This window comes from Gracilinanus agilis, chromosome 3, assembly GCF_016433145.1.
Source record: "Gracilinanus agilis isolate LMUSP501 chromosome 3, AgileGrace, whole genome shotgun sequence".
NCBI lineage: Eukaryota > Metazoa > Chordata > Mammalia > Didelphimorphia > Didelphidae > Gracilinanus > Gracilinanus agilis.
The window spans coordinates 379,851,109-379,860,734 of record NC_058132.1 but is presented as its reverse complement, the minus strand read 5'-3'; the positions used below and the strand labels follow the sequence as shown (position 1 = coordinate 379,860,734).

General features: G+C 39.4%; 1 long non-coding RNA gene across 1 annotated transcript; it reads left to right on the top strand.

Moving 5' to 3' along the window:
* The first annotated feature begins 36 nt into the window (after nucleotides 1-36).
* On the top strand, nucleotides 37-7,343 carry LOC123239542. The gene is made up of 3 exons (XR_006505732.1): nucleotides 37-118; nucleotides 1,812-1,866; nucleotides 7,240-7,343. It is a non-coding gene; the product is annotated as an uncharacterized LOC123239542 (long non-coding RNA).
* Nucleotides 7,344-9,626: the final 2,283 nt, after the last annotated feature.

Genomic DNA, 9,626 nt, shown 5'->3' with positions numbered 1-9,626 from the left:
CATTGCGCTGGATCCTTTGCAATTCTTCTGGCTTTGTTTTCTTATTCACATAGAACCAAAATTGGCAGAGAAGACTTATTAATTGACTAACCTCGGGCCAGACGGGTCAAAACTTAAGGTAGGAGTTACAATACTAATGATAGCAAATATTTATACAGCACGTTAAGGTTTGCAAGTGCTTTTCTGATCCTTAACCCTGGGTGTGTGAGGGTGCTATTATCCTCATTTTACAGATGAGAAAACCGAGCCGGACAGGAGTTAAGTGACACTGCTGGGAATTATTTAAGACCTTTCTGAATTAAAGTCTAGTTAGTACTCCATCCACTATATTATCTAGTTCTGCTTTCTTTTTAGGCTGTTTCAGTCCTATCTGCCTCTTCCTAACCCCATTTGGAGTTTTCTTAGCAAAGATACTGGAGTGGTTTGCTATTTCCTTCTCCAGCTCATTTTATAGATGAGGAAAGTGAGGCAAACAGGGTGAAGTGACTGGCCAAAGGTCACGGCTAATAAGTGTCAAGAGTGGGATTTAAACTCAGATCCTTCTGCCTCCAGGCTTGGTGTTTTACACACTACTTACTTGCCCTAAGGCCTAAACTGTCTATGTTCAAGCCCAATCCCCTGATTTCAGAACCAGTACTTTTGGACTTGTTTTAGGGAGATGTTTCTTCATTTCCAGTTGTAGCTTTTAAGAGAAGTATAACTGTTGATGTGCCAAGTAATACAAATCGTATGTACATGGAAAGAAAACATTTTACTTGCACCAACAGAAGAGACTTAACAAGATAGAAAAGATTACTTAAAAAAAAAACCTATCCCAGGAGCAGCTGGGTAGCTCAGTGGATTGAGAGCCAGGCCTAGAGACAGGAGGTCCTAGGTTCAAATCCGGCCTCAGACACTTCCCAGCTGTGTGACCCTGGGCAAGTCACTTGACCCCCATTGCCTACCCCTTACCACTCTTCCACCTATAAGTCAATGCACAGAAGTTAAGGGTTTAAAAAATTAAAAAAAACAAAAAAACAAACTATCCCAGTTTTTCTTTACTCTTTCTTCACTGGAGCCAAACTATTGGATATTCCAGGCCCCATAATGAAGTTTGCAGTAACCATGGCTCCCCATTGCTTCTACCTTTCCAACTGTTACTAATATAAATAGCTGACTTTTTTACATAGTGCTTTAAAACTTACAAAGTACCTTATATTATCTCTAATTAAAGGGTTGTCAGGTGAGTCCTATGAGAGGACCAGTGTTGACTTGAGCAAAATAGATGCCCTTTGTGATATAATTTTGAGGTCCCGCTCCAAAATGGAATCTGGCCTGGTTGATAATTGAAATTCTACCACTCTGGTTTAATTACTTTGTGTTAGAAATTGCCTTATTTTGTTATTTTTTTTTTTTAACGACAGATTGTCGTTAGCATGTTAGTGTGAATCAGTTTAGCTGAACATTGCTTCTCTGTGAGTTCTGTGTATTTGTATCAGGGAGTGAGTGTTGAAGGGCCAGAAAGAGGAAGTAGGCAAATTAGGGCACAGAAAACAAACTTTATATAATTATAGCAACACTTTTCCCTGTCTGCACTAAGTGAATTTAAAGCCCATTCTTTTTGCTGTCTGATTATTAGGGAGAAAATTTTTTCTCTTCCGTCAGCTTTTAGAGACTGTAAGATCTGAGTCTGCTAAGCTGAAGGCAAGGGAATGTGTTTTATTTTGAACTTTATGACACCCACTTCCCCCAACGTCTAACACAATGACTGTAGGTACTTAATAAATGTTTGCTGAATGATTTGAGATATCTTTTCATTTTTCATTTTTCAGAATGTCAAGCTCTTCACAAACAAGCCTCCTACATGGTATACACAGCACATCTCAGGTGCCTCCTACTCAATGTTCTCCTGTTTCTCCATTTTCCTATTCCCCTTCATATCTGCATTCTCTCCCTTTTGAAATTTGAAATTTCTTTCTAAATGCTTTGTATTTAGCTCAATGTGTGCCTGTATCTCCAGTGGAATATAAGTTCCCTGGGGGCAGAGACTGTTCTGTTTTTATCTTTGTCTTCCTAGCTTTTCCTTCTGCAGGGCCGGGCATATTGCAGCACCTCTGATGGTGCCCTGAACAAAGCAGATGATTAATAAGTGTTTACTGAATTGAAATGGCTGTTCTTCACTTTCTGACCCTGGCCTAGAACTGCTAGTTATGAGTTAATATTTTTCAGGGGTTAAGTTTGGGAAGATAAACCAAAAGGATTACTTTCTCACACATTGCAACAATCCCCTCCCCATTACATTGTATTTGTCCCACTTAGGAAATTCTCTCTTTGTATCTTATTCCACAGGCATTCTCTCTGCAAAACTATAGACTTCTACCCACTGTCAGTCAGTTAACCAACAAGCTAATTAGCAAGGGCCTATTAAATGCCAGGGGAAGCTAGGTGGTGGTGAAATGGATAGAGTGCTGGCCTAGGAATCAGGAAGATTCATCTTCATGAATTCAAATCTGGCTCTGGACACTTACTGGCTTTGTTACCCTGGATAAGTCACTTCACCCTGTTGGCCTCAGTTTCCTCATCTATAAAAGGAGATAGGAGGAAGTGGCAAACCACTCCAGTATCTTTGCTAAGAAAACCCCAAATGGAGTCATGGAGAGTCCTCCATGACCCAACAACAATGAGGACTAAATGCCAGGCATCAAATGCAAAAATGAAATAGTCCCTGCACTCCTAGAGTTTACATTTTCTCAAGATCTCCCTAAACCCACTGCTTTTGAATTAAAACAAACAAACAAACAAAAACAAAGAGGGCTTCAATATCTTCCCCATTGTCTTATCACACTGCTTCAGTTCCACCATGCAAAATGAGGTCAGTTGATTATCACCAACATTTAATCTCATCTGCTTGTTCCCGGCACTGTTAGGGGTTTATTCCTCCAAAACAAATCTTGCCTTTATTGAAGATTTCCCTTGTCTATGCCAATGATGAATTCTCAGACACCTTCTTCCTAGGGTGGGCTGAGAGAGGGGATAATTATGTTAGTCTGTTTACTTCATTGGCTTAGTGTGAGAAAAGGACTTTGTAAACTTTAAAATGTTACTTAAAAGTGAGCTATTTCTATTAAAATATATTTAAACCAGTTATATTCCAGTTATAAACATCTCCAGAGTTTTTTTTTTTAAACTCTTACCTTTCATCTTTAATATCAATACTGAGTATTGGGTCCAAGGCAGAAGAGTGGTAAGGGCCACACAATGGGGGTTAAGTGACTTGCCCAGGATCATACAGCAAGGCAATGTCTGAGGTCAAATTTGAACCCAGGACCTCCAGTATCTAGGGCTGGCTCTCCATCCACTGAGCCACCTGGCTGCCCCCTCCATAAGATTTTAAGAGAAGACTTCTTGCATATTAGTTAGATTATAGAGTGTTTGTGTAAGGACATAAGAAACACAGGTTAAAAAAGCACTGACAAAGACAGGGTTGGCCTGTGTCCAGAAGGTGATTTTTTTTGAAGGGTGAGGAGGAAGGGGATGAAGAGAGGATGCCTTGGAGGCTAAACACAGTGGGGCAAGGGGAAGTAGGGGTTCTTACCAAAGACATTTTCAGGTAATTCCTCATTCTCATGGAACCCAAAGATGGGGGGTCTGGCACGCTGTAGCTCACGCTCCCGTTCCCGCTCCCAGTCCTGCCCCTCCCTTGCTTCCTGTTCCACGTGGAGAGGGAGAGGAGGTCTGGGGGGTCGGTTCTGGGCTCCAGAGAGCCGGCCTAGGCCAGATCCTCGATGGCGACTTCGGTGCTCCAGGATGACCACCGGATGACAACGTTGGCCTCACTTGAAAGGGGCTGGACCTGGGCCTGAATTATTAATATTTGGGAGTCCCCCAGGAGGAGGCGCTTACCCTTGTGGACAGTTAAGCCTCCTTACTGCCCCACAGTCCTGTCTCAAAAGACAAGTGACCCTTTCAGTATCAATGGCTGGCTGCTGCCATTAGACCACTGTGCTCTGGGAACTCTCTCAGACCCAGGATGACTTTGCCATCCCATAAGGGTCACTGTGGAAACGGGCAGAATCAGAACTTTAAGCTTCCCTCTGATTCCATTCTGGCTGTTCCTCTTAACTGCCATACTGCTGGCACCTAGAACCAAAGCCATCCATTAATCAGCCCATATTTATTAAGTGTTTTAATTATACTTATTAAAATATATTTATTAAATGCAAGCCAAGTCCTCTGCATATGTGATCTCAGAGACAGAGGCTGGCCTAGTGATTTCATTGATAGAGCTCCTAGATGAGGAGCCTGCCTATCCATGTAGGATGGTACCTTCTCTGCATCTTACAGCCTTACAGAGTGGCCCAGAGTCACACAGCTAGGAAGTATCTGAGGCCAGATTCAAACCCAGGTCCTTCTGATTTTAGTCCTAGTGCTCTATCCACTGTGCTACCCAGCTGCCCCCATGCTTACTTTTTAACTCACAGAGACAGGTAACCACATATATTGTGCAGCTCTATCTACATGCATATACATACAAAATTTTCCATTTAATTTATAGTTAGGAGAAAACATTTCAATATCCCGCCTAACCTTATTATATATTACTACCCCTCATATGATCTAGCCAAACTGGCCGCCTTCTTTTTATTTGATTCTTCAATATTCCTCATATGCCAATTGAATATATAAATTTATAGGGTAGGCCTTGTCTTAAACATATGGGAAGTAAGTTGTCATCCAGGTGGAGTGATTTGAAAGACTCCAGGAAGTCTTCCCTCCTAATAGTGTCTTCTTCATTTGCCTGACCAGTATACTCTGTAATTCCATAATTAGACATTCATTTGGTCTCTTAAAATTCTAAATTGGGAATAGTAACATAGCATTTTTCTGCAAATATTTATTGAATACTGATTTAATAATCGATTTATGTAATGTCATAGTTTCCCCCTTTTGATAAGACACTTGGAGTCTAACTTGTTTGAATTTATGTCCCCAGATTCTTAGCACAGTGCCTGACATATAATAGATTCTATCTATCTATCTATCTATCTATCTATCTATCTATCTATCTATCTATCTATCTATCTATCTATCCACCTGTCCATTCACCCATCAATCCACCCCTTGGTCCATCCATCCATCCATTGATCATCGATCCATCCATCCATCCATCCATCTGCCCATCCTTCCATCCATCTATCCATCTATCTCTTTATCTATCTATCTATCTATCTATCTATCCATCCACCTGCCCATTCATCCATCAATCCACCCCTTGGTCCATCCATCCATCCTTCCATCCATCCATCCATCCATCCATCCACCCATCCTTCATCTATCTGTCTATCTATCTATCTATCTATCTATCATCTATCCATCCATCCATCCATCCATCCATCCATCCATCCATCTATCACATGGATTAAAATCTCACCTTAAAAAAAACAAAAACAAAACTCTTACCTTCTATCTTAGAATCAATACTGTGTATTGGTTCCAAGGTAGAAGAGTGGTCAGGGCTAGGCAATGGGGGGTTAAGTGACTTGCCCAAAATCACAATGCTAGGAAGTATCTGATGTCAGATTTGAACCTAGGACCTCTCATCTCTAGGCCAGGCTCTCAATCCACTGAGACACCCAGCTGTCCTCATCTTTTAAATTTTATTTAATCCCCCCCAATTACATGTAAAAATAGTTTCCAAAATTTTAAAAGAAATTTTGAGTCTTGAATTCTCTTCCTCTCCCTTCTGCCTTAGCCCCTCAGCTGAGAAGTAAGCAATCTGTTATAGATTTTACATATGTAATCAGAAAAAATATTTTCCCATATTAATCTTTTTGTGAAAGGAAAGTACAACAACAAAAAAAGAAAGAAAGTGAAAAAAGTTTGCTTTGGTCAGATTTAGACTACTTTAGTTCTTTCTCTGGAAGTAGATAACATTAACCGCCCCCCCCCCCAAAAAAAAACAGCACCTTTACCTTCTGTCATAGAATCAATACTATGTTTTTGTTCCAAGGCAAAAGGAGTGGTAAGGGCTGGGCAATGGGGTTAAATGACTTTCCTGGGGTTACATGGCTAGGAAGTATCTGAGGCCATATTTGAACCCAGGAGAGACCTGGCTCTCAATCCACTGAGCCACCTAGCTGCTCCTGATGGAATTTTTTATCATGAGTCCTTGGGATTGTTTTGAATCATTGTATTGCTGAGAATTGCTATGCTTTTCATGGTTTATCATAAAGTATTTCTGTCACTCTGTATAACGTTCTTCTAGTTCTTCTTACTTCACTCTGCTTCAGTTCATATAAGTCTTTCTAGGTTTTTCTGAGCTCTTGCTTGTCATTTCTTACTTAGCCATTCCCCAATTGGTGGATATCCCCCCTTTTTTTACCCCTAGAAAAAAGTGTTGCTTTAAACATTTTTGTACACAATCATTCCTCATTAAAAAAAAAAAAAATCTCTTTGGCATACAAACCTAGTACTGGTCTTGCTAGATCAGAGGGTAGGTACTGTTTTATAGCCCTTTGGACACAGGTCCAAATTACTCTCCAGAATGATTGAATCAGTTCACAACTCCCTCAACAGTATGTTAGTGTCTCATTTTCTCACATCCCCTCCAAGTTTTGTCATTTTCCTTTTCTGTCATGTTAGCCAATCTGATAGGTGTGATGAGGTGGTACCTCAGTGTTGTTTTAATTTGCATTTCTCTAATTAATTGTGATTTGGAGCAATTTTTGCATGACTACAGAGCTTTAATTACTTTAATTAATTAATTTAATTTAATTACTTTAATTAATTAATTAATGGCTGTTCATATCCTTTGATCATTCATCAACTGCGGAATGATTTGTATTCTTATATATTTAACTAATTTCTCTATGTATTTGAGAAACAAGACCTTTGTTAGAGAGACTTGTAAGTTTTTTTTGCACCATTATGATTATTATGTATTACTCTCCATCCTATTTCCCCTTGTTTAGTTTCTGACCACCACATCCCCCAATTTGCCCTTTTTTCTATCAGCCCCTTCTATTTTCCTATAAGGTAAGATAGATTTTTATACTTAAAGGTATATGTTTTCCCCTCTTTGAGCTAATTCCAATGAGAATAAAGTTCAAGTGCTCCCCTACCAACCTCTTCCACTTTCCCCTCTACTGCAAAAGTTCTTTCATGCTTTTTGTGTGAGATAATTTACCCCATTCTCTTTCTCCCTTCCCTCTTCTCTTAATACATTCTTTTCCCACCACATTATTTTGTTTTATTTTTTAGAAATCATCTCATCATTTTCAACTCATGCCCTTGCCTTCTGCCTCTGTATACTGCTTCTAACTGCCCTAATGATAAAGTTTTTAGGGGTTACAAGAATCATCTTCACATGTAGGTATGTAAACAGTTTAATCTTATTGAATATCTTTTGAATTTCCCCTTTTTATAATTCTCCTGAATCTTGTATTTGAGAGTCAAATTTTTCATTCAATCTGGGCTTTTTATCAGGAATGTTTGAAAGTTCTCTATTTCACTGAGTATAATTTTTTCCCCTGAAAGATTATGCTTAGTTTTGCTGGGTAAGTGATTCTTGGTTGATCCTTTGTCTTCTGTGATATCATATCCAGACCCTCTGGTCCTTTAATGTAGAAGCTGTTAAATCTTGTGTTATTCTGACTATGACTCCATGATATTTGAATTGTTTCTTTTTGACTGCTTATAACATTTTCTTCTTGATCCAGGAGTTCTGGAATTGGGCTGTAATACTCCTGGGAATTATCTTCTTGGTCTCTTTCAAGAAATGAATGTGGATTCTTTCAATTTCTCTTTTACCTCCTGGCTCTAGAACATCAAGGCAATTTTCCTTGATACTTTCTTGAAAGATGGTATCTAAATTCTGTGGTCATAGTTTTTAGGTAGCTTAATAATTCTTAAATTATCTCTCCTGGATTAAAATCTCACCTTTGAAAGAGGTCTTTCCAAATCCTCTTTAATGGTAGTGCCTTCCCTTTGTTAATTATTTTCTATTTATCTTGTAAATAAGCTTGTTGTACATAGATATCTGCATGTGGTCTCCATTAGATTGTGACTTCTTCAAGACCAGGGATTATCTTGCCTTTCTCATATCCCCAGTGCTTAGTGCAACATCTAGCATATCATAGCCACTTAATACATGCTTTAGTTGACTTCATGAGGACTTATTTCTTAGGTCCCTAAATCAGATAGGGCAGAGAAGTGATGCAGTGGATAGAGTATTAGACCTGGAATCAAGAAGACTCTTCATGAGTTTAAATCTGGCTTCAGCCGCTTACTACCTTTGTGAGCTTGGGCAAGTCACTTAACCCTTTCTGCCTCAGTTCCTCATCTGTAAAATGAGCTGAAGAAGGAAATGGCAAACCACTCCAGGATTTTTGCCAAGAAAATTCCAAATGAGGTCACAAAGAGCTAGACATGACTGAAAATGACAACAACAACAAAAGTCAGATAGGAGAAGGGAACTAAAGGAAGTGGTGTGAAACTGGTCACTGCTTAATTTATGAATCCTAGTTTCCTTATTTCTGTAGGTAGTGCCTCTGAATCCTTTTTCCCACTTCTGTGGATTTCCTTGTAAGCAGAAAATTTTATACAGAGGGAGTTGGCTGGAGAATCATTTGTGAGACAGCATTCAGAATAAGTTTAGCATTGCAAGAGAGAGGGAACTCCAGCCATCCCCCAATCAAAAAATGGGCAAGGGACATGAATAGGTAATTCTCAGATAAAGAAATCAAAAGTATCAATAAGCACATGAGAAAGTGTTCTAAATCTCTAATAATTAGAGAAATGCAAATCAAATCAACTCTGAGGTACCACCTCACACCTAGCAGATTGGCTAAAATGACAACAAGGGAGAGTAATGAATGTTGGAGGGGATGTGGCAAAATTGGGAGATTAATGCATTGCTGGTGGAGTTGTCAATTGATCCAATAATTCTGGATGGCAATTTGGAACTATGCCCCAAGAGTTCTAAAAGATTGCCTGCCCTTTGATCCAGCCATAGCATTGCTGGGTTTGTACCCCAAAGAGATAATAAGGAAAAAGACTTGTACAAAAATATTTGTAGCCTCAATCTTTGTGGTAGCAAAAAACTGGAAAATGAGGGTATGCCCTTCAATTGGGGAATGGCTGAACAAATTGTGGTATCTGTTGGTGATGGAATACTATTGTGCTCAAAGGAATAAACTACTGGAAGACTTCCATGTGAACTGGAATGAGGTCCAGGAATTGATGCAGGGTGAAAGGAGCAGAACCAGAAGAACATTATACACAGAAGTTCATACACTGTGGTATAATCGAATATAATCAACTTCTCTACTAGCAGCAGTGCAAGAATCCAAAGCAAGGCTGAGGGACTTATGAAAAAGAAAACTAGCCACATTCAGAGGAAAAAGTGTGGGAGGAGAAACACAGAGGAAAAACAACTGCTTGAACACATGGGCTGATGGGGATATTATTGGGGATGTAGACACTAAATGATAACTCTAGTCCAACTATCAATAATATAGGATTAGGTCTTAGTCAATGATACATGTAAAACAGTGGAATTGTGCATTGGCTAAGGGGAGTTTGGGGGGTTTGAGGGAGGGGGAAAGAACATGAAACTTGTAACTATGGGAAAATATTCAAAATAAAAA